The sequence below is a fragment of the Microtus pennsylvanicus genome, chromosome 11, assembly GCF_037038515.1.
Source record: "Microtus pennsylvanicus isolate mMicPen1 chromosome 11, mMicPen1.hap1, whole genome shotgun sequence".
NCBI lineage: Eukaryota > Metazoa > Chordata > Mammalia > Rodentia > Cricetidae > Microtus > Microtus pennsylvanicus.
In genome coordinates this window covers 102601636-102628823 of record NC_134589.1, presented here as the reverse complement: position 1 = coordinate 102628823, position 27188 = coordinate 102601636, and the positions used below count along the sequence as shown (strand labels likewise).

At 47.3% G+C, this 27188-nt stretch overlaps 1 long non-coding RNA gene across 1 annotated transcript in view; it reads right to left on the bottom strand.

Moving 5' to 3' along the window:
* Window positions 1-16656: 16656 nt before the first annotated feature.
* LOC142859633 (uncharacterized) overlaps window positions 16657-27188 on the bottom strand; it is a 31605-nt gene continuing 21073 nt past the window's right edge. Inside the window, exon 3 of the long non-coding RNA XR_012912222.1 lies at window positions 16657-18886. This is a non-coding gene — a long non-coding RNA (uncharacterized LOC142859633). The remainder of the gene's footprint in view (window positions 18887-27188) is intronic.

The following is a 27188-nucleotide window of genomic DNA, read 5'->3' as shown; positions in this document are numbered from 1 at the left end:
TGGAATAACAGACTTGTAGATACGATGGATGAGGGGCTTTCTGGTTCCTCTGTCTCCCACAGGAGGTGGAGATCTGATGAGAACTTGGCTGTCCTGGGAATTCTTTCCAAGTATTTTTAGTACCATTACATGTCCCTTTTAAATACTTCACAGGTGATCAGTGGCTCTGCTCATCCCATAGCCCAGTGGGCAGCATAGTTGGGCTGTTAGCCTGCCCTTGTCCTCCCCCAGACAGCATGGTTAAGAATAACAATGATGTCACAGGCAACTGGGGAAGTTTCTGGGACTATGCACGTGAAGCTCTGAGTTAGGAGGAAATGGATGCCTTGGATACCCTCTCCATGGGGTAGCCTCGGATACCCTCTCCTTGAGGTAGCCTTAGATAGCTTCTCTATGAGGTAGCCTCGGATACCCTGTCCAAGAGATAATAGCCTCAGATACCCTCTCCATGAGATAATAGCCTTGGATACCCTCTCTAAGAGGTAGCCTCAGATACCCTCTCCAAGAGGTAGCCTCGGATACCCTCTCCATGAAGTAGCCTCGGATACCCTCTCCATGAGGTATCCTCAGATACCCTCTTCATGAGGTAGCCTCAGATACCCTCTCTTTGAGGTAACAGCCTCAGATACCTTCTCCATGAGGTAGCCTTGGATACCCTATCCAAGAGATAATAGCCTCGGATACCCTCTCCATGAGATAATAGCCTCGGATACCCTCTCCATGAGATAATAGCCTCGGATACCCTCTCCATGATGTAGCCTCGGATACCCTCTCCATGAGATAGCCTTGGATACCCTATCCATGAGATAGCCTTGGATACCCTATCCAAGAGGTATCCTCAGATACCCTCTTCATGAGGTAGCCTCGGATACCCTCTCTTTGAGGTAACAGCCTCAGATACCTTCTCCATGAGGTAGCCTTGGATACCCTATCCAAGAGATAATAGCCTCGGATACCCTCTCCATGAGATAATAGCCTTGGATACCCTCTCCAAGAGGTAGCCTCAGATACCCTCTCCAAGAGGTAGCCTCGGATACCCTCTCCATGAAGTAGCCTCGGATACCCTCTCCATGAGGTAATAGCCTGGAAAGAGGCAGGCCACTCTTATCTTCTTTCATTGGCATGGCTTAGGGGTTGTGTGTCCTGGGGATGGTCTCCTCTCTATATGATCATCACCCCTGGAGACTGACAGGGCTGAGGGCTTCCCTTCTCAGGATGCTTTTCCATCCTTAACAAATCAGGGCTTTTCTTGCCTGTCTGGGCTACAGATTATTTCACAGTGTGTGTGTGTTTCTTAAAGTTTTAAATCTTTATTTATGTATATGTGTGTGTCCATGTATGGGTATATACATGATGTGGGAGTCTCCTCTGTGTGCTGTGATTACCATTAATAAATAAACTGCCTTGGCCTGTTGATAGGGCAGAACTTAGGTAGGTGGGGAGGACTGGACTGAATGCTGGGAGGAAGAAGGGTGTAGTCAGGAGACACCATGGATCTGCCTCTGAAGATAGACATGCTGAAACTTTGCCGGTAGGCCACAACCTCATGGTGATATACAGATTAATGGAGATGGGTTAAATTAATATGTAAGAGTTAGCCAATAAGAAGTTAGAGCTAATGGGCCAAGCAGTGTTTTAATTTTTTTTTTAAAAAAAGGGATAATAATAGTGGGTAATAGAGTGAATATTTGTGAGCTATCATTTATGGATAATTTACATTGGTATAGTTTTTGTATATTAATACAAATTTAAATTATATTTGTTATTTTTGTTTACATTATTTGTACACCTATTATTCCATCAGATTGTATTTATGCATGTTACTACCTCGGCTTAGGACATTTTGTATATTGATACAACTTTTAGGATATATTTTCACATTGCATTATATATTACTCCTACCTCTAATCAAGATACTTATAGATTGTTTACATTTTGAGGTCACTGTCCTCATTTGTTGCACATTTGTTTACAGATTATTTAATATTCTGGCATGAAGTTTTAGTCTTTAAGTTATACAGGTATTAAATATTATGGGTCAATTGTTGCTCATGTTTGTTATACATACAGTCAGATCAATTAGGTTCTTTAGATATATAAAGATTGTATTCTGTCTAGATAGGTAATCTTCAACCACTTCAAGGATCTGTAGAATGTGGCATTTAAATAACTTAGGGTTCTGTTGACATGAGACACGATTGCTCCTGACAGCACCAGTCTATTCCCAAGAGAATGTTGAGCACAGAAGACACACTCTACTTGGAGTTTCTTTTTCTTCTTGGCACAATTGACCTTTGGGCAAGGAACTACCCATACCTCAATCACTGACAAAGATATGGTGTTTGAAATGGATCAGTAGGACACAAGGAAAAAAACTGTCAAATCTTGCCAAGACAGGGTAAGACAGTTCTGAAAAAATTCCTGCTTCTGGAAATGGTCTGTCAGTTATGCTAGGCCTTAGCTAAAGTTTGTTGCTTCAGCGTTGCAAAATGAGACTTTGGATGATTGCTCATGTAGCTAATTGTGTCCATCATATATTGCTTGCTTTGGAAGCTGCTTGATTGTACTTCCTGCCTGCTTAAGTAATATTATCTCCCCACATGAAAGCCAGAAGAACGTGTTCCATCTCCTGGAGCTGGAGCTACAAGTGGTTAAGAACCACCTGAGTACTGAACTTAGGTCCTCAGTAAGAGCGGTTCATGTTCTTGACTCCAGTCCCACAGCATGTGCTTACAGCAGTGATCGTCACAATAATTCCATGTGTGGAAACAGAGGTGAAGCATAGAACAGGGACATAAGTTAGTTCATAGCCTTTGGAAATCATCTACTTTCTTAACTTTCAAATTTAAAAAAATATACATTTTTAAAGGGAAATAGAATATATAATTGTGAATGAAGTGCCTGGAACAGCAGGGTAAAGTGGAAAGGGGTTGAGGGAGGGAATACGGGGAAGAGACATCTAAAATTAAGAGGAATTTGAGGGATAGTATAAAAACTATACGATAGAAACTTCACCTATCTATCTATCTATCTATCTATCTATCTATCTATCTATCTATCTATCTATCTATCTTATGAGGTTTGTTATATGACAGTGATCCAAATGAAATTGTCAAATTTGGGGGGAAAGAGCCCCCACTGGATGTCTCTTATCACTAAAGGAAACTTCCAGTAAAAAGAATGAGTTACACCTAATCTAGTTGTTGGCCAGACGGTCTCATGGGAACCCCTAAACAACCCAGGATGTTGCCAAGATAATAGACCGTTAGCCTCCATCGCTGAAGACAACATCAACATAACTCACTGAACATGGAGAAGTCATGCTGGTGCCCACATAGGGCCTTCACTCCTACATTCTAGTGTCTTGGTTTTTTGCAGGCACCTTACATGCTACAAAAGGAGAAGCATAAACACCAGCTAGTCACAAACCCTTTTCCTGCCTGCAGGATACGCTAGTGCAATGGATAGAAAGCTTGTGGGAAGAACCACCAATACCTGATTTGACTAAAGATTCACTCCACGAATGGAGCCCATACCTGACACTAAGAACCAGAGACTAGATACTTTAGGGACCTAGGGTAAAATCAATTACTACTGGTCTTAAAACAAAGTAGTGATAAAATGACTTCTAATGACATTCTGCTACATTCACAGATCATCCCTTGCTCAACCATCATCAGAGAAGCTTCCTCCTTCAGGAGATAGGACCCAGAGCTGGACATCAGAGAGAGAGAGAGAGGCGGGGGGGGGGAGAAGAAGGAGGAGGGGGAGGAGAAGGAGGAGAGAGGGAGGAGAGAGACAGAGACCTTGGAACACACAGCTCTGTATGGGATTTTTCCATCAAATGCTACCCCTTGGAGGTCAGGGACTCCTGTGGAAGAGGAGGCAGGAAGAGTGTAAGAGCCAGAGGGGATGGAGGACACCAGGAGAACACGGCCCTCTGAATTGGCCTGAATAAAGCTCATGTGACCTCACAAACTAGGCAGCACGCCCAGGGGTGATATACATCTGTACCAGATCCTCTGCACATAAATTATGGCTTCCAGCTTAGTACTTTGGTGGGACTCCTGAGTGTGTGAACTCATAGGTCTCTGATTTTTGTGCCTTCTTTTGGTTTGTCTTGTCCAATGTCAATGTGACAGTCTTTGTTTTACCTTATTATATTTTATTTTGTTATATTTTATTATTATCTCTTAGAAGCTTGTTCTTTTCTAATGAGAGATAGAAAGAGAGTAGATCTGGACGAGAGGGAAGACAGGGAAGAAACTGGAAGAGTAGAAAGAAGGGAAACCAAAGTCAGGATATATTATGTAGGAAAAGCGTCTATTTTAAAAGTGTACTCTTTGTCTAAAGGAAAACCTGCTTTCAGTAGACTATTACACAGGACGGTACTCTAGCCCCTGCTACATGTGTACTGCAAGTAAATCTTTGACTTCTCTGTTTCAGTTCCTCCAGAGAGGGGATGATGGTAATAATAGGTCCAGCCTTGGGCTGCACATCTACCCCAGTGAGATCGACTAAACCAGAGCCTGGTGTGCAGGAGGTGGGCAAGGAGAAGAGGCTGCCAAGGGTGGGTTCCCCAACTCTAAGAGGAGACTCAGCAATTTCTTTCTTTTTAAAGATTTATTTATTGTATATGAATGTTTGTCTGCATGTATATCTGCACACCAGAAGAGGGCATTAGATCCCATGAGACCAGTTATAGATGGTTGTGGGTCTCCATGTGGTTGCTTGGAATTGAACTTGGGACCTCTGGAAGAGCAGCCAGTACTCTTAACTGCTGAGCCATCTCTCCAGCCTGATACTTGGTAGTCTTGAACACAGTGCTGCAGTGATATTTGAGGGCACAATGGGTAAGTCCCTCTTTGAGCCACCTCTTATCTCCTGTCTCTGTAAACCACCTCGGCAGGTTACTCAGTCTAGGGGTGTAACCCGCCTGGCAGGGTCAGTAATTCCAGGGTCCCGGAGAGGCGCTTCTGGAAGATATGGGCAGGAAAAGAGGAAGGAGACCAAGCGGGGTTCTTGTCAAAACCTCCGTTTGTTAGAGTATGGTTACAGCTTATATAGGAAGAGGAATTTGGGGAGGGGGAGCAGGGGCTCTTGCCGTGTGGTCCACGTTGGTCACGTAGGACAGGAGGTTACGATCGGTCAGGTCATGGTTCCTCGGCCAGGAGTTCACAGGTTGACACACCTAGTTCTCTAGATAATTGGAGTGTGGGGCGGGTTCCGCTACCAGATAGCTCTCTATTAACAGATAATTGGGTGTGGGGTAGGCTCTGTCAATAGAACAATTGTTAGGGTGTGGAACTCTTTGCAAACTCCTCAGGGCGATGGTTCCCGTAATGATTTTTAGGGGGAGATGGCTCCTGACATAAATGATTTTTAGGGGGAGATGGCTCCTGACATGTCTCCACTCAACCTTCGGGACTCCGGCTGAGACAGCACCATGTCCGCAGTGTGGCAACAAATGAACAGGTGCCAGACCATAGATCTTGGCTCAGAGGCTGACCTACTGTTTGAGGAGAAAGCCTTTTCTAGAAGCTGCCATACATTTTGGCTTTGGAGTTGCTAGGTACCTTCTATTGGGTAGTAATCCTGCTGTCTTCTCTCTCTGTGAGCAAAAGGCAGCTCACAGTCACTGGGAGAGGAGCGGGAACTGAGGGACAGTCGTGTGTGTGTTTTTACCTCAGATGCTGTGGTGTTGGCTTTTACAGTAATCTCATGACTAGAGGTAAATACAACCCCAGGTTCAGTAGTGTAGGAACCCCAGTGCTGACACTGGTCCTGTTGTCCTGATTCAATCAGGAGTGTGTCAAGAGCCTGGTGCCAAGGATTGGCACCACAGGACAGGAACACAGGCAAGATCATCCCTGGTCCCAGTAGAGATCTTAATTCTTGGGCATAGCCCCTTTCTTTCTCTCCCTCTTCCTCGTCCTCTTCTACCCACTGTAATTTTCTCTCTTCTTGTGGCACTGGAGATGAACCAGGGCTTCACACTTGGGAAGTGTTCTACCACTGAGCTGTGTCCCAGCTTATGGTGCCTGGGAACAGGGTTCTCACTCTACAGCCCAGGCTGGCCTCAGACTCCTGAGCATCAGAACTGTACACGAGCACCACACACCTGGCTGATTGTCATCTCTACTCTGGTGCTTTCCCGGCTGCCCCTGTGGCGATGGCAAGAGCTGGCAAGCATTCTGTGTAGCACAGGGACGGACTGTTTGTGCCATGTCTGTGCTAGTAAAGTAACTGATGTAGGTCAGAAGCAACCTTGGACATGCATAGGTAAACAGGTCTGCCCCAATAAAACTTTATTTACAAAGACTGCTATTGTAGCAGTCAAAGCAGAACAGTCAAAAACACAACTCCAAGAGTGGGAGAAGCTGACCACGAACCACATGTCTAGTAAGAGGCTGTTTCTGTTTCTTTCTGTTGAGTGATAAAACACCCAAACTCGGGGATGAAGCAACTCAGGGAGGAAAGGGTTTGTTTGACTTACATTTCAGTTCACAATGCACCACCGAGGACAATCAGAGCAGGAACTCAAGCAGAAATTTGAGGCAGAAAGCATGGAGGAACACTGCTTGCTACCTTGTTTGATAGATCATGGTTAGCTAGCTTTCTTATACAGCCTAGGACCATCTGCCTAGAGAATGGTGCTGGCCATAGTGGATGGACTGTCCTTTGTCAAGTGACAGTGAAGATAGCCCCCACAGACAAGCCATAGGTCAACTGAATCTGAGCAATCGCTCCTTTGAGACTTCCCCATCAGATAAGTCCAGGGTGTGTCAAGTTGATGGTTAGAGATAACTCCCACAAAGGCCAATATAAGAAACACATCGGGAACTCCTGCATCACACTAGCTAAACAGCAAGAAGCAATTATAGCAGTGGCAGCAAAGAATCTGAGCAGACACCAGTGACCAGGGTAGTGAAACACTGGCATTTATCAGGGAAATGCAAAATCAAACAACACTAGGACTTCCCTGAAATGTGCCAGAATGGCGCTTACAAAAAACAAGCCAAGGACTGACAAGAACATGCGTTGTGCAAATATAGACATTTATAATATAAAGATAGTTGGCACCGCAGCCCTAATAGAGGCAACAAGAAACCAGAATCATCCATGGTCCATCAAAACCTTCTCTTTTTCTCTTTTACTTTGTGAGACCAGGTTTCACGCATCTCAGGCTGGTCTCTAACTCACTGAGTTGTGAGCTGAGGATGACCTTGAACTCCCAATCCTCCTGCCTTTACCTCCCCAGGTCTGGGATTATAGGCATGGTCCACACCATGCCTGACTTTATGTTTCTGAGACAGGACCTCACCATGTAGCCCAGGTTGACCTGGAACTCATAATACTCCTCAGTTTCTGAAGTGCTGGGAACACGGTGCTGCTACCATGTGTGGCTGCTTGCTGCATGCTCTGCTCAGCCTGTCTACAGAAGGAGTTCCAGTACAGTCAAGACACAAAGAATCCCCCTCAAACCCCTCCCAAGCCCAAACCAAAATAAATAAATTAACAAAGGAGGGAAGAGCCAGAGCAGCAGAGAGAGTTACTTCACTCAGCAGCCTGGCTACAAACACTTTCGAGAGGCAAATGTCCCTCCTAATTCTCCTCTGGAGGGAAGACACAGTTTTCTATGTTGATTTGTCTACAACACTTACTTAGGGTGCCTGGGATCAGAGGTTCTTCAGCAGCCTGCGCTCCTCTGCCCCACAGTGCTCAGGTCTCCTGCTCAGGCACTGGACTGGAGTGGTGGCCTTGGACCACCTTGGACAAGAGTCCCCACATCTCTATGCAAGCAGGCAGCCTCAGGGGGATGACTTGGTAGAGTGCACCATCTGGGCTGAGGAGTTCACCAAGTGCGACCATCACTCAGCTGCCTCTGGTGCTGTTCTTTCCCACTCTTTCCATTTCTCTTTGTTTTGAGACAGAATCAAATATAGCCTAGGCTGGCCTCAAACTTACAGGCTGATCCTGAACCCCTCATACACGTCCCTACCTCTCAATGCCAGGATTATGTGTATATGCTACCACACCCAGCTTTTTAGGGGGGCATTTTTGAGACAGGGTGTAACATGAGGGGTCTGCTTTGTTGGGATTTCTGTCCTGCCTGGTTCTCACAGTCATTAGGTCCAAAAGAAAATCACACAGAGGTCTACATAAGTTATAAACTGATTGGCCCATTAGCTCAGGCTTTGTATTAGCTCTTATAACTTACATTAACCCATTATTCTTACCTATGTTAGCTACATGGCTCAGTACCTTTTTAGGTAGGGCAGGTCATATCCTGTTTCTTCTGTGTCTGGACAGGACTACAGAAAGAGCTCCCTTCTTCCCAGAATACTCCTGTTCTCATTGCCCTGCCTCTGCTTTCTGTCTGGTTGTCCTGCCTATACTTCCTGCCTAGCTACTGACCAATCAGCATTTATTTAAAACTTAATTGACAGAATACAGAGTTGTCCCACACTAACAGGGTTTCAAATATGTATGTATGTTTGTATATACGTATGTATGTATTTAGCATAGGCTAGATAACCTTAAACCTACTGTATGACCCAGGCTGGCCTTGAATTTGAAATTCTCCTGCCTCTGTCTCCTAAATGCTGGATTGACTGCAGGCACACTGTGGATAGCTAACACTATTTCATCCTCCTGGTCCTGCTGTTACTTCCTGCTACAGAGCAGGTGTCTATAAGAAGGTTGTGGGTCAGTCAGAGTGTCACATGCTTGTCATTCCCACGCTGAGAAGATCAAGACAGGAGGACCAGCCTGTCCAAGTCAGCACCAGTGGCAACAACAATGATTATTACTGTGCCTTTGGTTTAAGTCAGTTGCTGAGGGAAAACCCATAGTAGAGAAAGCATGCAAGAGAGAAAGCCACACTAACTCCAGTCAGGAGACCCTGGGATGTGGTGGGGATCAGAGTCCCGGAGCAGTGGGTGCAGTGAGTCTGGGGCCAGCATCAGAGCGAGACATTCGTGGAGCAGTGCTTGATTATCGTAGTCACTTAATCTCTGAGTCTCAGTCTCCAAACTTGTAAGACATGAACTGACGGTGAGGGTCAGTGCAGAACCAGGTGTTCAGGAAGGGGTCAGGGATGGGTGCTCTTGGAACAGAGCAAGGGCACTGATGGGAAAATGGAGAAGACTGAGAAACATCCAGAAGGTAGTGTCACTATTAGGGAAGGAGTGTGCAAAGCCAGATTAGGAAACTTTTTAAAGTCCTAAAAGGAACGAAGAAAGAGGCTCCCAGGAGAAAAAGACACTCCTTCCAGAGGTCTTCCTCTCTTCTGTGCCCACTCACCTGGCCCCAGTGATGTCACAAGCACAGCCCACCCTGAGGAGCTTTCCTCACCTAATGGGATGAGGTCATCATTGTGGCGTGAGGTCATCATCATGTACTCTCTGTGGCCCCCGAGGCTCTGCTTCTTGCTTTGATTAGACCATTGTATTCAGCTGATCTTGGTGGGATTCAGGGCCAGCTCTATGGGTTTGCAACCATGTAACCTGCACTTGGCTGTGTGTGCAGAAGCGCCCTGTCTTAGTGTCTTATTGCTGTGAAGAAACAGGCCATGATAATTCTTTTTTTTAAAAAGATTTATTATGTACACAACATTCTCCCTCTATGTATGCCTATAGGCCAGAAGAGAGCATCAGATCTCATTGATGATTTTTATGAATTACCACATGCTGGAAATTGAACTCAGGTCCTCTGGGAGAGCAGGCAGTGCTCTTAACCTCTGAGCCATCTCTCCAGCCCTGCCATGATAATTCTTAAAATGAAAAACATTTAATTGGAACTGACCTGAAGTTTAGTCCGTTACCGTCAGGCAGCATGGCAGCATGCAGGTAGACACGGTGCTGGACAAAGAGCTGAGTTCTGCACCATTTTGTTTTGTTTTTCAAGACAGCGTTTCTTCATGTGTAGCCCTGGAGTCCTGGAACTTGCTCTGAAGACCAGGCTAGCCTTGAACTCACAGAGATCCACCTGCCTCTGCCTCCAAAGTGCTAGGATTAAAAGTGTGTGCCATTCCTGACTGACCGGCTGAGAGTTTTGCATCTTTATCTTTAGGTAGCAGAAGTAACTCTGCTTCACACTGGGAGCAGCTTGAGCATAAGAGACCTCAGAACCCACCCCACAGTGGCACACTTCCTCCAACAAAGCCACTCCTCTTAGTAGTGCCGCTCCTTTCTTTCAAACCATCACGGCCCACCCTTGCAAAATGTCTGCTGTGGGTATTTTGAAATTATTTAATTTTTTTTTTTTTTAGATTTAGGGGCTGGAGAGATGGTTTAGCAACTGGTTAAGAGCCTTGGCTGCTCTTCCAGAGGACCCGGTTGGATTCAATTTTTAGTACCTATGTGTCTGTAACTACACTTCCAGTGGACCCAACACCCTCATGCAGACATACATGCTGGCAAAACACCAACGCATATAAGATAAAAAATAAATACATCACAAAACATTTTTAGACATTTATTTTATATGTATGGATGTTTTGCCTGCAGGTGTGTATAATATGGGTGCCACATGCAGAGAGTTCAGAAGAAGGTGTTGGATCTCCTGAAACTTTTATCCTGTAGGAATCCTTGTGGTTACATTAGCCCACTTAGATGACTAAGCACAATCTCAAAGTTCCTAACTTAACCACCACTGCAAAGTCCCTTTGCCATACAGCTGACACACGGGCTCCTGGAATATATTGCGGACGTATTTGGGGTGCATGAGAACTGGGAGTGAGGCCCTTCTCAGGTCAGCACTGCGCCCTCCTGACCTCCGACACGGAGGTCTATGCCTGGCTATACGGCATATACTCAATAGATACTTGCTGAATAAACGGACAGATAGATGCCATGCGCAACACAGTTGGAGTACCCAGTGTGGACTCTAGAAACTGGCCCAGGCAGGATTGGGCAGGTCACTTTGGGTCACTGACCTTTTGCTTACAGGAGGAAAGAATGACTGCCAGGAAGCTGATCAGACTTGACAGGCTCAAGAGAAGGTGGCTAGTTCCCTTGTGGGCTCAGCCGGTCCAAGGCCCACCCGGGTGGTCTGGACTGCCCTTGGTTGCCTGGGCATGTGCATTCTCCTCTAAAGTCGTGCCACTTTCTCTTCCCCAGGGTCACTCTGACTCTGAAGTGAAGGGGTGTCCTTAGTAAAGCAACCCTGATGTCACAAGGGGAATTATGACAGCAATGTGGAGGCGTGGCAACCTGGAGGTCATACCACCCTGCCTGGCCTGTGTCTGCCTCACGTGGAGGCCTGCCCCCCCAACCCCGTTCCAAAGCCTCACGTGGAAGCCTGCCCCCCCAACCCCGTTCCAAAGCCTCACGTGGAAGCCTGCGCCCCCAACCCCGTTCCAAAGCCTCACGTGGAGGCCTGCCCCCCCCCCCCAACCCCGTTCCAAACAGGCCAGGTGGAGATGTACTGTCGTCATTCTTGGCTTCCTAGAAAGTGTGAGACCAGCCTAGTCTACTCTGGAGGTGGGCGTGGCCAGAGGTGGGGAGGAGCTGGGGGGAGGGAAAGAGTATGATTAAAATATAATTGTTTTAAATGAAAAGAGACATGGTCTCCTAAAGTCTGCACCACTCAGAGTCTGGGGATTAGAGGGCTCATCAAGTTCAAGGTCGTTTTAGAGACAGTGAAGAGTTGTGAGAAAAACCTGCAGTTTTTTGTTTTGTTTTAATTTTCTCTAGGTAGCTCAGGCTTACTTTGTTTCCACCTCCTGAGTGCTGGGATTCCAGGAGTGTATCTGCTAAGTTTAGATGCTTCAAGGGTGAGGGCGTCTCCATGAGACAGGCCCACCCAGAATTCCCTGCGCCCCATGAGCTGAGCCTGGCAGACAGAGTTGGGGAAAGAATGAGCAAGCCACAGTAGTGAGGTGGGCCAGGAGCAGAAGCCAAGGTTACACTCTGGAGAGTCAGGTTCCGAGAGAACGGCAGGACAAGTCATCTCTTTATTTATTACATGCGTTTATTTATTGTGTGTGAGAGAGAGTGTGTGGGCACATCCACCCATCCACAATCCACATATCATTCATAAAATTACCTAGTCACCCATTTTCATTAAAAAACCCAAACTGAAACTGCGTCCTTTGACCCAAGGGCTCTGTCATCAGGAAAGAAAATGGTCAAGGTTGCTTTGCTGAGAAGGGAAGGGCTGGACACAGCCCACACGTGTGCCACCAGGGTGGTCTGTTGTGTTAACCAGGGAAAATGTGTGTAAAGGTGAACAAAGACACCCCTGAGAGATGTGAGCATAAAACATATGTCTGAGAGGCCTGAGGGTCTTCAGGAGAGGCTCTGGTGGAGGGAGGAGGCCAAGTTCTTCTTCCCAGGAGCACCGTGCCAGAGGAGATCTGGGAAGCTGCAATGTCTTTTATCCCCCTCCGCTGACTGACTTGTTTCAGGGGCACGTATTTCTTCTGAAGCTTTAAAGGAAAATCCAGTAAAAAATAGTTTTAGACATTTCCTCAGCTAGGTTCTGTGCACACCACAGAAGCGGTTGCATTTGTTGAGGGCACTCTCTGCCTGGAGCTGAACTCAGCTCTTAGAAACCTTCTTGGGTACTTGGGGGTGGTGCTTCTACCTTTCTGGTCTGTCTGTCCTTCCTTCTTCCCTCCGTCCCTCCCTCGGTCCCTCCCCCTTCCCTCCCTCCTTCCCCCCCTTGCTCCCTCCCTTCCTTTTTTTTTTTTTTTTGGTTTTTTAAGACAGGGTTTCTCTGTGGTTTTGGAGCCTGTCCTGGAACTAGCTCTTGTAGACCAGGCTGGTCTCAAACTCACAGAGATCCGCCTGCCTCTGCCTCCCAAGTGCTGGGATTAAATGCGTGTGCCGCCACCACCACCTGGCCCTCCCTTCCTTTTTTTAAGACAAGGTTTCTCCACACAGCCCTGACTATTTTGGAACTAACTCTGTGGAGCAGACTGACCTTGAACTCACAGAGATCTACCTGCCTCTGTCTCCTGAGTGCTGGGATTAAAGGCACACAACACCATGCCATTTTCTGGGAGAGAAATCTGAGGGTTGAGTGGTTTGCCCGAGGGATCACAGCTCACAAAGCACCACAGCCTGTGGGAATGTGTCAGAGCCAGGAGTCCCTGTGTGATGAAGCAGCAGCTTTGGTTGTCTTGCTTTGGGGTAGGATCAGGAGTGGGGAGAGGGATGCACCATCTATATCTGTCATATGTGTTGAGTGCCTGCTGGGCCACCTCACATTTGTAGACAAAGGGGAAAAGGCAAAAGTTCACATTTGATTGTGGTTTGAATTTCCCAGCATGCTGGGCACTCACGTTCTGTGCAGACAGGAGCCGCAGATCTGGAAGGTAGCACTCCTAAGGCTTGACTAGAAAGAGCCCTGCAGAGTGGGGGTGATTCCCAGCAGGCGACCTAGCTCTGGTCTGGCTGTGAGGGGGCTGGGATAATGGGAGCCCAGCTGGAGTGGAGAACAGTTGCAGATGTCCCAGTGTGGCTCAGAACCATCTGTGTCAGGAAGGGACTTGTCACCACAGTGCTGGTCTACAAACACACTGCAGTACATGCCCCCTGGGCCTTGTGCACGGTTCAGAAAGGGAAAAGTTTTCACCTCATGGAGTGCCAATTCCAGGGCAGGGCAAAAGCCATCATGAGGACACAGGAATGGAATTTTGGCCTTTGAGTTTGAGACACACAGGATCAGAAAGTATGAACCCAGCAAGAACACAGGGGAAGAGCAGCCAGCCAGAAGAACAGCATGTGCAAAGGCCCAGGGTCAGGAAAGAGCTAATGTGTAAGAGGAGCAGATTATCTGTGCAGGGACAGAGTGGGCTATGTGGGCTGGGGTTGCCATGGACTCCCAGGCCTGGATGAGAGTTTAGATCCTGCTAGACTCCCAATGGAGGTTGTTGTAGGTAAAATAGGAGTGATATAGTCTGGTTTTCCATATAGGAAAGCATGCTGGTTTCTGGATGCGGAAACTGATGTCACCTAACTGTGAGTTGTAATCAGAGGTTTCTCTCCTGCCTGCCAGTTCCCAAGTAACCTCTCTGAGGCTTAGTATTTCAGTCAGTTTGTAATTAACAATAGTATAATATAACAATAAGCTCAGGCTTATTATTAACTAGCTCTTACAACTTAAATGAACCCATTTCTATTATTTTATATTTTGCCTTGAGACTCATGACTTGTTACCTCACATTTTGCTTCTCTGGTGGCTGCTGGTGTCTCTCTGATTCCACTCTCTTTCTCTTTATCTCTGTTTGGATTTTTTGTCTGGCTCTATTTTGCCTGACTATAGGCCAAATCAGCTTCTTTATTAACCAGTGGTAATAAAACATTTTCACAGCATACAGAGTGACATCCCATATCAGTGAGCAGTTCTGGGCACTTCTGGTCTTGTTCAATCCACTGCACAGGTCTGAGGGCTGGGGCCCACATCTTGGCCCTCTACATAGTGTTTTTTTTGTTTTTTTTTTTAATTAAAAATTTCCACCTCCTCCCCTCCTCCCATTTCCCTCCCCATCCCCATCCCTTCCCCCTTCCTCTCCAGTCCAAAGAGCAATCAGACTTCCCTGCCCTGTGGGAAGTCCAAGGTCCTCCCCCCTCCATCCAGGTCTAGGAAGGTGAGCATCCAAACAGGCTAGGCTCCCACAAAGCCTGTACATGCAGTAGGATCAAAACCCAGTGCCATTGTCCTTGTGTGTGTGTGTGTGTTTTAACCAAGGCAGCTATAGTGGGAAGTTGACAAATGGCTTTCGAGGTTAACGCTATTTAGTGGGATTTATAGTAAACCACACTTCATGTTGAGCCCAAATACCTTTCTTTGTAAAGAGCCCTAATATGTTGCTTCTGCTCAGTCATCTGTCTTGGTCTAGGAAGAGGGCAGGCCAGACAGCTCCTTAGGCTTGGTCCTCTCTCTCTCTCTCTCTCTCTCTCTCTCTCTCTCTCTCTCTCTCTCTCTCTCTCTCTCTCTCTCTCTCTCTAGCATAGCCTTCGATACCTCTCCAGTCAGGCTAAAGCAGAACCAAAGCCAGACCTGGGGGCACACCTTTAATCTCAGCACTTAGGAGACTGAGGCAGGCAGATCTCTGAGTTTGAGGCCAGCCTGGTCTACAGAGCAAGTTCTAGACCACCCAGGGCTACATAATGAGACTCTGTCTCAAACAAACAAGCAAACAAACACCCACTAAACAACAGCAGCAGAAACCACTAGTTGTGGTGGTGACAGCCTGGCTTGGAGCTGAGGGAGTTTACTTTGTTGGCATTCTTTACTTGGGGCACTGGGCCTGGTGTGGTTGAGAATAGAAAGTCTGTCTTCCTGAGCTGTGGAGACCGTCTGGATCTGTAGTGGGTGGGGCTGTTGCCACCTGATAATTGACAAGGGTTTTCTGTACCAAGTGACCCTAGATGTGGGAGAGGCAGGGATAGGGATAATTGGAGAGAAAGAAGGGGGTGTGTTTGCTTCTATGGCTGCTGTTCAAACTACACAGACCTTGTGATTTCAAAACAAAATCCAGCCCAAGAGCATTCCCAAGACTCGGAGCCCAGGGAGAAGCAGGGTCCACTCCCTCTGCTGACTTCAGGAAAAGGCCTTTTAGTTCTTCCCAGCTTCTGGGAGTTCCCTCATCTTGGCCTTCCTTAGCTTGTAGCTGTATCCCTCCAGGCTTGGCCTATGAGTTTCTGTGCACCCTCCATCCCCCGCTTCCCCTTTTCCCTCCCTCCCAAGGTTTCAAACAGGATCTCAATAGCCTGGGCTGGCCCAGAACTTGCTAAGAATACCAGGCTGGCCTTGAACTCATAGAGATTCACTTGAATCCATGCCCCAAGTGCTTGTTTTAAAGTGTGAACCACCCACTGCTCCTGACTCCTCTTCATCTAAGATCTATACTCACTGGAGGTAGGACCCACCATAGTCCAGGGTGGCCTTGTTTGACTACATCTATAAAGATGCTATCTCTAGGGGCTGGAAAGATGGCTCCTTGGTTAAGAGCACTTCTCTTCCAGAGGATCCAGATTCAATTCCAAGCACCCACATGGCGGCTCACAACAACCACACAGCTGCTACAGTTCCAGTGGATCTGATGCCCTCTTCTGGCCTCAGAGTTCACAACAGCCACACAGCTGCTACAGTTCCAGTGGATCTGATGCCCTCTTCTGGCCTCAGAGTTCACAACAGCCACACAGCTGCTACAGTTCCAGTGGATCTGATGCCCTCTTCTGGCCTCAGAGTTCACAACAGCCACACAGCTGCTACAGTTCCAGTGGATCTGATGCCCTCTTCTGGCCTCAGAGTTCACAACAGCCACACAGCTGCTACAGTTCCAGTGGATCTGATGCCCCCTTCTGGCCTCAGAGTTCACAACAACCACACAGCTGCTACAGTTCCAGTGGATCTGATGCCCCCTTCTGGCCTCAGAGTACCAGGCATCCAACACATCCATCCACCTGGCATTTACTCACACATAGTAAATTTTCAAAAAGAAATTAAGATGCTATTTCTTTTTTCTTTTTCTTCATTCTTCATTTCTTTTTCTTTCCTTCCTTTTTTTCTTTTCTTTTTTTTTTGATTTTTGAGTATCTCTGGCTATCCTGGAACTTACTTTGTAGACCAGGTTTTGGCCTTGAATTCACAGAGATCCACCTGTCTCTGCCCCGAATGCTGGGATTAAAGGTGTGCACCACCACTGCTTGGCGAACTGCTATTTCTAGTGAAGTCAGATGTTGAAGTTTTAGTTGGACAAAAGCTTATGGGACATGATTTAACCCAGCATGGAAGGCAAAACAGAAGCAGATGAAGATCGAGACAACCACGGGTAAAATGCAAGGCCGTGGCAGTTCATCCTGGGAGTGGCTCTGGACGGGTGGCCGTGTGACTGGAAGAGGTCTGAACTATGTGGTTCCTGCAGAGCGTTCACAGCACACGCGGTTCTCCAGGAGCCTGGAGCTCTGGCCGAGGGTCACTGAGCATCTTTGGGCCTTGACCATGTCTTCCATCCGCTTGTGCCCAGTGCCCAGCTCACCGGCACACACCACTCATCCCACAGGAAGCTGGCGGCCACAGTTTGTTCTCTGTTGATATAACAAAAACTCAGAGTCAGGTATTTTAGAAGAAGCTTTTACTTAGGTCCTAGTCCTGGCAGGTGAGATGCTCATGCACACAGATCTGTTCTGCTTGCCTATGGTCTCACACTGCATTGTAACTGGGGGAGGGCACCCCGTGTCCAGATGGCAATGAAGTAGCTTCTACAACTGACACCTCTCATAACTGGATGATGGATGCAGGAAACTGTTCTCTCGGCTCTCCAGCTCAAAGTATGAGAGCTGAGCGGAACTGAGAGGGGAGAGGTTCTCAAAAGGTTCCCAAAGGTGGGCATTACATCATCAGACCTAACCACCACCCACAAAACAGGTATCCCTGTGGGTGCCGTGGGAAGATGCAGGTGTGGATGCAGGGGAGGGGATTAAGAGGGAGACAGTTCTAGAAGGCCAAGGGAGAAATGAAAGCAGCCAGGGCAGCATGGAGAGGGACTAGGAGAAACCATCTCTGCTCCAGGACTACAGAGAAAGGGTAGGCAGAGGGATGGGGAAGGGCGGGCTCCTGAGACTGAAGCAGGGGGCTCCAGAGGGGCAGGAAGGGATCTGATGAGTCTGCTAGACAGGCAAATGGAAGTCTTCGGAAGGGTATCAGGTTTGCGGGAGACTGTTTTGCACAAATTGAATTTGCTACGGTTTAGATAGCACATGTTGGAATCCCTGAGCACCCCGTGGCAAAGTCCCCTGGGCAAGGCCTCTGTACCCCTCAGATCCTTAGGTTCTCAGTCTGAAAAATGTAGTAACCTACTAGGTGATCTCAAGGATATTGTGTGGACTGTATGCAAGTCCCCTCCCATTTGGCCGAATGCTGTGAATCTACATAGTCCAGTTTCTTGGCCTCTCTCTCTCTCTCTCTAACCTGAAAGACAAGTTGACCATGTGTTTGTGAGTGTGTGTGTATGATCTCTCTCTCTCTCTCTCTCTCTCTCTCTCTCTCTCTCTCTCTCTCTCTCTCTCTCTCTCCCTCTCTCTCTCTCCCTTTACTAGACGTGAGGCATGTATCTCTACTGACTCCCAGCAGTAGCTCAGGGGCTCTCTATCTTTTGGGATTTCTGTTTTCTCAAACACCTTCCACACATTTCACAGCCAGGGCAGTGCATGAGGCCTTTCCCTATAGTTCTGGCAGGGAAGTCCCAGAGAAAATTCTGGTTGGCCCATCTGGGTGATGTAACTATCTTAAAGCCGGGTCTGGGTCACTGAACTTCCTTCTTTCTGAAAGAAGGAAGCTAAAGCCCACAGCCATCTCTTGTGGACTCCAGATGTCCAGGGCAGCTTCTGCTGGGAAGAGACGAAGCTTCCGGGGAAGCTGGGAGTCAGGCCGTTAAATGCTCTTCCAGCCTCGTATTTTATTGTCCTTGGCGGTCACGGTGGCAGCACACATTGTCCCAGCTGCTCAAGGACTGGGGAGGACCATCCTTTGCAGATGAAGCCCTCGTTCCAAGCACCCTGAGCTCAGGCTATCCAGTGTCCTTGCCTCCTGCCGTCGCTTGATCAGGCTGGGAGGTTTTATGGTTAATCCTGAGTTGTTTTTTCTGCTCCAGGGTAAGAGGTCCCTTATCCTCCTGGAGAAACATTCTAGAACCTCTGTGTGTTTCTCCTCAGTCAGTTCAAGAGGACAGCAAATTCCGCAGAGCTAGACAAAGACCTTTGCATGACATCAACTGCTAGAAAATTCCCAGCTCTTGGGGCAATGCTTTCCTCTGCAGCCTCCTCTGGTTGGAGCAGCCGGGGAACTCTCCACCAATGAGCAGCAAGGCTGCAAAACCTGGAACTCTATAGCTTAACAACGAGCGATCTGGAAGAACTCAGGAATCCATCTGAGGAAAGGGGAGGAAAAACAACGAGAAGGGATTAGCTAGTAACGAGGCTGTGGGTTTTATTATTACCTTGGTGGCTAGGCAAGGAACGAACACATTCAGTGTTGATTACTGCAAGGGCCAGAGAGCAATCTGGACTTCAACTCTGAGGCTCATGGTCCCCCCTAACACCAAGTGAGTGCTGTGATAGGGATCTGAATGGAGTTAAGAGGGGGAGACAAAGCAGGCACAATCACTGAAAAAGAACCAGACCCCAGATGTCCTGTCAGACCATGTTTTTTCTCTGAGATCATCTTCCCTCTTGATGTCAGGTGGCCTGCCAGACAGAAACGGGGACAGGAGGTCCTGGTGTGTATGGAGGGTTTCTCTGACTTCAGCTGGAGCAGATGTGGTATTGGTGGCACCATTTGATGAGTACAGAATGTCACCCACATGTCACCATCCAGGAGCGGTAAAGCAGAAATGACACCAGAGATGTGTCTGTCCCTTAGACTGACAATCTGGGGACATTTCATTTGTATTTTAACAAATAAAGCTTGCCTGAAGTTCAGAGAGTAAAACAGTCACACTGATCAGCCTTACAGACCAGGTGGTGCTGACACACACTTTTAATCCCAGTAGCCACACTAGTTTGCCATGGAGACCAGGCAGTAGTGGTGCACACCTTCAATCCCAGAACTAGAGAGGAATATAAGATGGGAGGAGACAGCTCCCATACACAGTCCCATTCTGAGATTCCTGGAGGCAGAATCACCATTTCGGACTGAGGTAGAGGTCAGAGCCAGTGGCCAATTTGAGAGGCCCCAGAGGTGACACATGGGTGGTTCATGTGTCACACACATGAATTCCCTAAATTCGAAGGGATCTTGTAAATTGATGTTAATTGGCTTCATCCTGAGTTTGCTTCTTAGAAAAACCCCTTTAGCCACGGCCTTGTCTGTGGAATTGAACGTGAGCTGGGCTTTTCTGCTTTACCACCTGAATTTCTCAGGACCCCCAACCCCACCATCACGCTCCAGGACAGGATGCAATGAAGCTAAGTCAGGCGTGGGGCTAATGCTTAAGATCCCAGCACTTAGGAGGCTGAAGTAGGACCTGGAGTTCAAGGCCAGCCTTGGCTAAAAAGCATTGTCAAGGCCAGGCTGGGCTACATTAATCCTTAGCAACACACACACACACACACACACACACACACACACACACACACACACGCTAAAAGCAAAAAACAAAACAAAACAAAACCAACCAACCAACAACAACAACAAGAAGAAGAAGCACCACCACCAACAAACACACCTAAAACAAAACCAACAAAAATGAGAACGCTTCATGGCTGGAGTAGCAGTACGTGCTTGCTTAGCGCGTATGAAGCCTGGGTTCCACCTCCAGCATCGCAAACTGCGGGTGGTGGCACATCTGTAACCCTAGCCCAGCACTCTGAAAGTAGAGTCAGGAGGATCAAAAACTCAAGGTTATCCTTAGTTACACAGCAAGTCTGAGGCTAGCCTAGGGTACATGAGACTATGTCTTAAAAGAAAAAATGTCAGCTTTCCTTGTTACAAGGAAATTTCCTCTTCCTGAGGAAATTGAACCGGCTGCTGCTGTTGGCCCACTCTGGTATGAGAGAGGGGACTTGAACTCTATGGCCTGTCTTTTTCGTTTCACAAATGGAGTTAGGAAGGTCTTTGGCCTCTTGGTAGCTCTAATTTCCTGCTTGATCAGTACACAGGTGGCTGGGCATAGCGGGGAGGAGCCATGGGCTGCCTGCCAGAGTGGTCCTGAGCAGATGCTTCTCCCCAAGCCCGTGCCTTGTTTCCCAGATGCGAACAGCAGGGGAAGGTGCCTTTTGCTGGCAGGGGAACAGTGTTAGCAAAGAGCAGGGTGGGAGTTGTGCTGGCTCCACAGGAGTCAGGTTGTTTAAGTTGGGGGGAGAGGACAGCTTGGTCTTATATTTCTCAAGGGTGTTTCGAAGCTCGTGAGGATCACCCTTCGCCCCTGAGATGAGGTCTTTATAGACATTGCTCTCTTGATACAGAGCTATTGAGTTAGCTGGGGCTTCGCGTGTGTGTGTGTGTGTGTGTGTGTGTGTGTATTCAGGTGCACGAATACCATGTTGTATAAGTGGAGATAAGACAACCTTGGGTGTCACTCCTTGCCTTTCACCTTGTTTGAGACAGGGGCTCCTTTGTTTTCCTCTGGATACAACGGGCCAGCTAGCCCTCTGCCTCCCTGTTCCTCTGGAGAAGCGTTGGGATTAGAGAGGTGAGCTCCACTGTACTCAGCTTTCCGTGACTTCTGAGATCCAAACTCAGGTCCTCATACTTGTGCAGCCAGTGCTTTACCCACTGAGCATCCCCCCACTGAGCATCCCCCCACTGAGCATCCCCCCACTGAGCATCCCCCCACTGAGCATCCCCCAGCCCGATCCCTTTGGGTTCTATTGACCTCACAGAAGAGGTCCAGAAAGGTGAAAGGTCTTGGCATTAAGTGGCGGAGTCAGAATTGGAACACACATGGTTCAGGGACTGCCCCCACCCCAAGTGGTCACTCCTCCTTGGTGACTATGCTGGAAGGTCCAGAAAGTGTGGCAAGGAGGGCGTTGCTGTGAAAATCCATGTGGGGAGGCTCCAAAGGGAGCGTTTAGGTCCTGACATGCTCCTGGCAGCCTGGAATAACCTAGTGTAGAAATGTAGCTTCTGAATGCTGTTCCTTACTAGTTGCCATGGAGATGAATCCTAAGCCTGCTCCCCATGCTCATCCTGGAGATGCAGTGGTAGAGAGGGGAACTGTGATGGGTGTTCTTGGTTGTCAACTTGACTACATCTGGCATTAACTAAAACCCAAGTAGTTGGAAACACCTCGGAGGGATTTTTTTTCTTAGTTAAATCACTTGAAGTGGCAAGGACCACTTCTAATCTGGATCTTTGAGGTGAAAAGATTTACCTTTAACCCAGATCTTTTGAGGTGGGAAGATCACACTTTCTGTAGCAGCCTATATAAAGGAACTGGAGGCAGAGAGCTGGCTCACTCCTTGCCTGCTTGCTCTTGCTCTCGCCAGCAGTCCACTCCTTCACTGGCATTAGAGCCTAATTCTGGATTTCACAGTCTACCAAAGACCAGCTAAGATATCAGCCTCATGGATAGAACAACTGCTGGACCTTCTGGAAGACACTATTGTCAGGTTAGCTGGACCACAGTCTGTTAGCCACTCTAATAAGTTCCCTTTATATGTGTGTATGTATATATGTATACGTATAATTAAATATATATGTGCGTAGGTATGTAGATATGTGTATGTATAATATGTATTATATATGTATATATATATTTCTGTTCCTTTCCTCTAAAGAACTCTAACTCATAATAATCTGATATCCTTGAAAGGTCAGGAAAAAAAATTTTCCCTTTTTCCTCCTTTTTTGTGTGCATATATGCAGTTTGAATTCTTGTGTGCATTTGTGCAGAGGAATGCTTGTGTGTGTATGTGCAGTTCGAATGCTTGTGTGTGTATGTGCAGAGGGAATGCTTGTGTGCATATGTGCAGTACGAATGCTTGTGTGTGTATATGCAGTTTGAATGCTTGTGTGTGTATGTGCAGAGGGAATGCTTGTGTGTGTATGTGCAGAGGGAATGCTTGTGTGCATATGTGCAGTACGAATGCTTGTGTGTGTATGTGCAGAGGGAATGCTTGTGTGTGTATGTGCAGTACGAATGCTTGTGTGTGTATGTGCAGTTCGAATGCTTGTGTGTGTATGTGCAGAGGGAATGCTTGTGTGTGTATGTGCAGAGGGAATGCTTGTGTGTGTATTTGCAGTGGGAATGCTTGTGTGTGTATGTGCAGAGGGAATGCTTGTGTGTGTATGTGCAGAGAGAATGCTTGTGTGCATATGTGCAGAGGGAATGCTTGTGTGCATATGTGCAGAGGGAATGCTTGTGTGTGTATGTGCAGAGGGAATGATTGTGTGCATATGTGCAGAGGGAATGCTTGTGTGTGTATGTGCAGAGGGAATGCTTGTGTGTGTATGTGCAGAGGGAATGCTTGTGTGTGTATGTGCAGAGGGAATGCTTGTGTGCATATGTGCAGTTCGAAAGGTTGTGTGTGTATGTGCAGTTTGAATGCTTGTGTGTGTATGTGCAGAGGGAATGCTTGTGTGTGTATGTGCAGAGGGAATGCTTGTGTGTGTATGTGCAGAGGGAATGCTTGTGTGCATATGTGCAGAGGGAATGCTTGTGTGCATATGTGCAGTTCGAAAGGTTGTGTGTGTATGTGCAGTTTGAATGCTTGTGTGTGTATGTGCAGAGGGAATGCTTGTGTGTGTATGTGCAGAGGGAATGCTTGTGTGTGTATGTGCAGAGGGAATGCTTGTGTGTGTATGTGCAGAGGGAATGCTTGTGTGCATATGTGCAGTTCGAAAGGTTGTGTGTGTATGTGCAGTTTGAATGCTTGTGTGTGTATGTGCAGAGGGAATGCTTGTGTGTGTATGTGCAGAGGGAATGCTTGTGTGTGTATGTGCAGAGGGAATGCTTGTGTGCATATGTGCAGAGGGAATGCTTGTGTGCATATGTGCAGTTCGAAAGGTTGTGTGTGTATGTGCAGTTTGAATGCTTGTGTGTGTATGTGCAGAGGGAATGCTTGTGTGTATTTGTGCAGAGGGAATGCTTGTGTGTTTATGTGCAGTTCGAATGCTTGTGTGCATATGTGCAGAGGGAATGCTTGTGTGTGTATGTGCAGAGGGAATGCTTGTGTGTGTATGTGCAGAGGGAATGCTTGTGTGTGTATGTGCAGAGGGAATGCTTGTGTGCGTATGTGCAGAGGGAATGCTTGTGTGCATATGTGCAGAGGGAATGCTTGTGTGTGTATGTGCAGAGGGAATGCTTGTGTGCATATGTGCAGAGGGAATGCTTGTGTGTGTATGTGCAGAGGGAATGCTTGTGTATGTATGTGCAGAGGGAATGCTTGTGTGTGTATGTGCAGAGGGAATGCTTGTGTGTGTATGTGCAGAGGGAATGCTTGTGTGCATATGTGCAGAGGGAATGCTTGTGTGCATATGTGCAGAGGGAATGCTTGTGTGTGTATGTGCAGTACGAATGCTTGTGTGTGTATGTGCAGTTCGAATGCTTGTGTGTGTATGTGCAGAGGGAATGCTTGTGTGCATATGTGCAGAGGGAATGCTTGTGTGCATATGTGCAGAGGGAATGCTTGTGTGTGTATGTGCAGAGGGAATGCTTGTGTGCATATGTGCAGAGGGAATGCTTGTGTGTGTATGTGCAGAGGGAATGCTTGTGTGCATATGTGCAGAGGGAATGCTTGTGTGTGTATGTGCAGAGGGAATGCTTGTGTGTGTATGTGCAGAGGGAATGCTTGTGTGCATATGTGCAGAGGGAATGCTTGTGTGTATATGTGCAGAGGGAATGCTTGTGTGTGTATGTGCAGAGGGAATGCTTGTGTGTGTATGTGCAGAGGGAATGCTTGTGTGTGTATGTGCAGAGGGAATGCTTGTGTGCATATGTGCAGTTCGAAAGGTTGTGTGTGTATGTGCAGAGGGAATGCTTGTGTGCATATGTGCAGAGGGAATGCTTGTGTGTGTATGTGCAGTTCGAATGGTTGTGTGTATGTGCAGTTTGAATGCTTGTGTGTGTATGTGCAGAGGGAATGCTTGTGTGTGTATGTGCAGAGGGAATGCTTGTGTGTGTGTGTGCAGAGGGAATGCTTCGTGCATATGTGCAGAGGGAATGCTTTTGTGTGTATGTGCAGAGGGAATGCTTGTGTGTGTGTATGTGCAGAGGGAATGCTTGTGTGTGTATGTGCAGTTCGAATGCTTGTGTGTGTGTTTGTGCAGAGGGAATGCTTGTGTGTGTATGTGCAGAGGGAATGCTTGTGTGTGTATGTGCAGAGGGAATGCTTGTGTGTGTATGTGCAGAGGGAATGCTTGTGTGTGTATGTGCAGAGGGAATGCTTGTGTGTGTATGTGCAGAGGGAATGCTTGTGTGTGTGTGTGCAGAGGGAATGCTTGTGTGTGTGTTTGTGCAGAGGGAATGCTTGTGTGTGTATGTGCAGTTCGAATGCTTGTGTGTTTATGTGCAGAGGGAATGCTTGTGTGCATATGTGCAGAGGGAATGCTTGTGTGTGTATGTGCAGAGGGAATGCTTTGTGCATATGTGCAGAGGGAATGCTTGTGTGTGTATGTGCAGAGGGAATGCTTGTGTGCATATGTGCAGAGGGAATGCTTGTGTGTGTATGTGCAGAGGGAATGCTTGTGTGTGTATGTGCAGAGGGAATGCTTGTGTGCATATGTGCAGAGGGAATGCTTGTGTGTGTATGTGCAGAGGGAATGCTTGTGTATGTATGTGCAGAGGGAATGCTTGTGTGTGTATGTGCAGAGGGAATGGTTGTGTGTGTATGTGCAGAGGGAATGCTGTGTGTGTATGTGCAGAGGGAATGCTTGTGTGTGTATGTGCAGTGGGAATGCTTGTGTGTGTATGTGCAGAGGGAATGCTTGTGTGTGTATGTGCAGAGGGAATGCTTGTGTGCATATGTGCAGAGGGAATGCTTGTGTGTGTATGTGCAGTTCGAATGCTTGTGTGCATATGTGCAGAGGGAATGCTTGTGTGTGTATTTGCAGTTCGAATGCTTGTGTGTGTATGTGCAGAGGGAATGCTTGTGTGTGTATGTGCAGAGGGAATGCTTGTGTGTGTATGTGCAGAGGGAATGCTTTTGTGTGTATGTGCAGAGGGAATGCTTGTGTGCATATGTGCAGAGGGAATGCTTGTGTGTGTATGTGCAGAGGGAATGCTTGTGTGCATATGTGCAGAGGGAATGCTTGTGTGCATATGTGCAGTTCGAATGGTTGTGTGTGTATGTGCAGTTTGAATGCTTGTGTGTGTATGTGCAGAGGGAATGCTTGTGTGCGTATGTGCAGTTCGAATGCTTGTGTGTGTATGTGCAGTTCGAATGCTTGTGTGTGTATGTGCAGAGGGAATGCTTGTGTGTGTATGTGCAGAGGGAATGCTTGTGTGTTATGTGCAGTTCGAATGCTTGTGTGTGTATGTGCAGAGGGAATGATTGTGTGCATATGTGCAGAGGGAATGATTGTGTGCATATGTGCAGAGGGAATGCTTGTGTGTGTATGTGCAGTTTGAATGCTTTGTGTGTATGTGCAGAGGGAATGCTTGTGTGTGTATGTGCAGTGGGAATGCTTGTGTGTGTATGTGCAGAGGGAATGCTTGTGTGTGTATGTGCAGAGGGAATGCTTGTGTGTGTATGTGCAGAGGGAATGCTTGTGTGTGTATGTGCAGAGGGAATGCTTGTGTGCATATGTGCAGAGGGAATGCTTGTGTGCATATGTGCAGTTTGAAAGGTTGTGTGTGTATGTGCAGTTTGGATGCTTGTGTGCGTATGTGCAGAGGGAATGCTTGTGTGTATTTGTGCAGAGGGAATGCTTGTGTGTTTATGTGCAGTTCGAATGCTTGTGTGCATATGTGCAGAGGGAATGCTTGTGTGTGTATGTGCAGAGGGAATGCTTGTGTGTGTATGTTCAGAGGGAATGCTTGTGTGTGTATGTGCAGTTTGAATGCTTGTGTGTGTATGTGCAGAGGGAATGCTTGTGTGTGTATGTGCAGTGGGAATGCTTGTGTGTGTATGTGCAGAGGGAATGCTTGTGTGTGTATGTGCAGTGGGAATGCTTGTGTGTGTATGTGCAGAGGGAATGCTTGTGTGTGTATGTGCAGAGCGAATGCTTGTGTGTGTATTTGCAGTGGGAATGCTTGTGTGCATATGTGCAGAGGGAATGCTTGTGTGTGTATGTGCAGAGGGAATGCTTGTGTGTGTATGTGCAGAGGGAATGCTTGTGTGTGTATGTGCAGAGGGAATGCTTGTGTGCATATGTGCAGAGGGAATGCTTATTTGTGTATGTGCAGAGGGAATGGTTGTGTGTGTATGTGCACAAGTAATGCTTGTGTGCATATGCACAGGGCGAATGCTCATGTGTTGGGGGGAGTGAGCCGCTTGTTCTTTCCAGCTGCCCGGCTAGCTTAGCCCCGTAACAATCACACATAAACTGTATTAATAAAGTCTCTGCTTCTTATTGGCTACCTCTTATATTAATTTAACTCATTTCTATTAATCTGTATATCACCATGGGGTTGTGGCCTACCCGAAAAGTTTCAGCATGTCTGACTCTGATGGTGGCTCCATAGCATCTCCCTGACTCTGCCTTCTTCCTCCCAGCATTCAGTCCTCTCTTCCCCACCTACCTAAGTTCTGCCCTGCTATAGATCCAAAGCAGTTTCTTTATTCATTAAT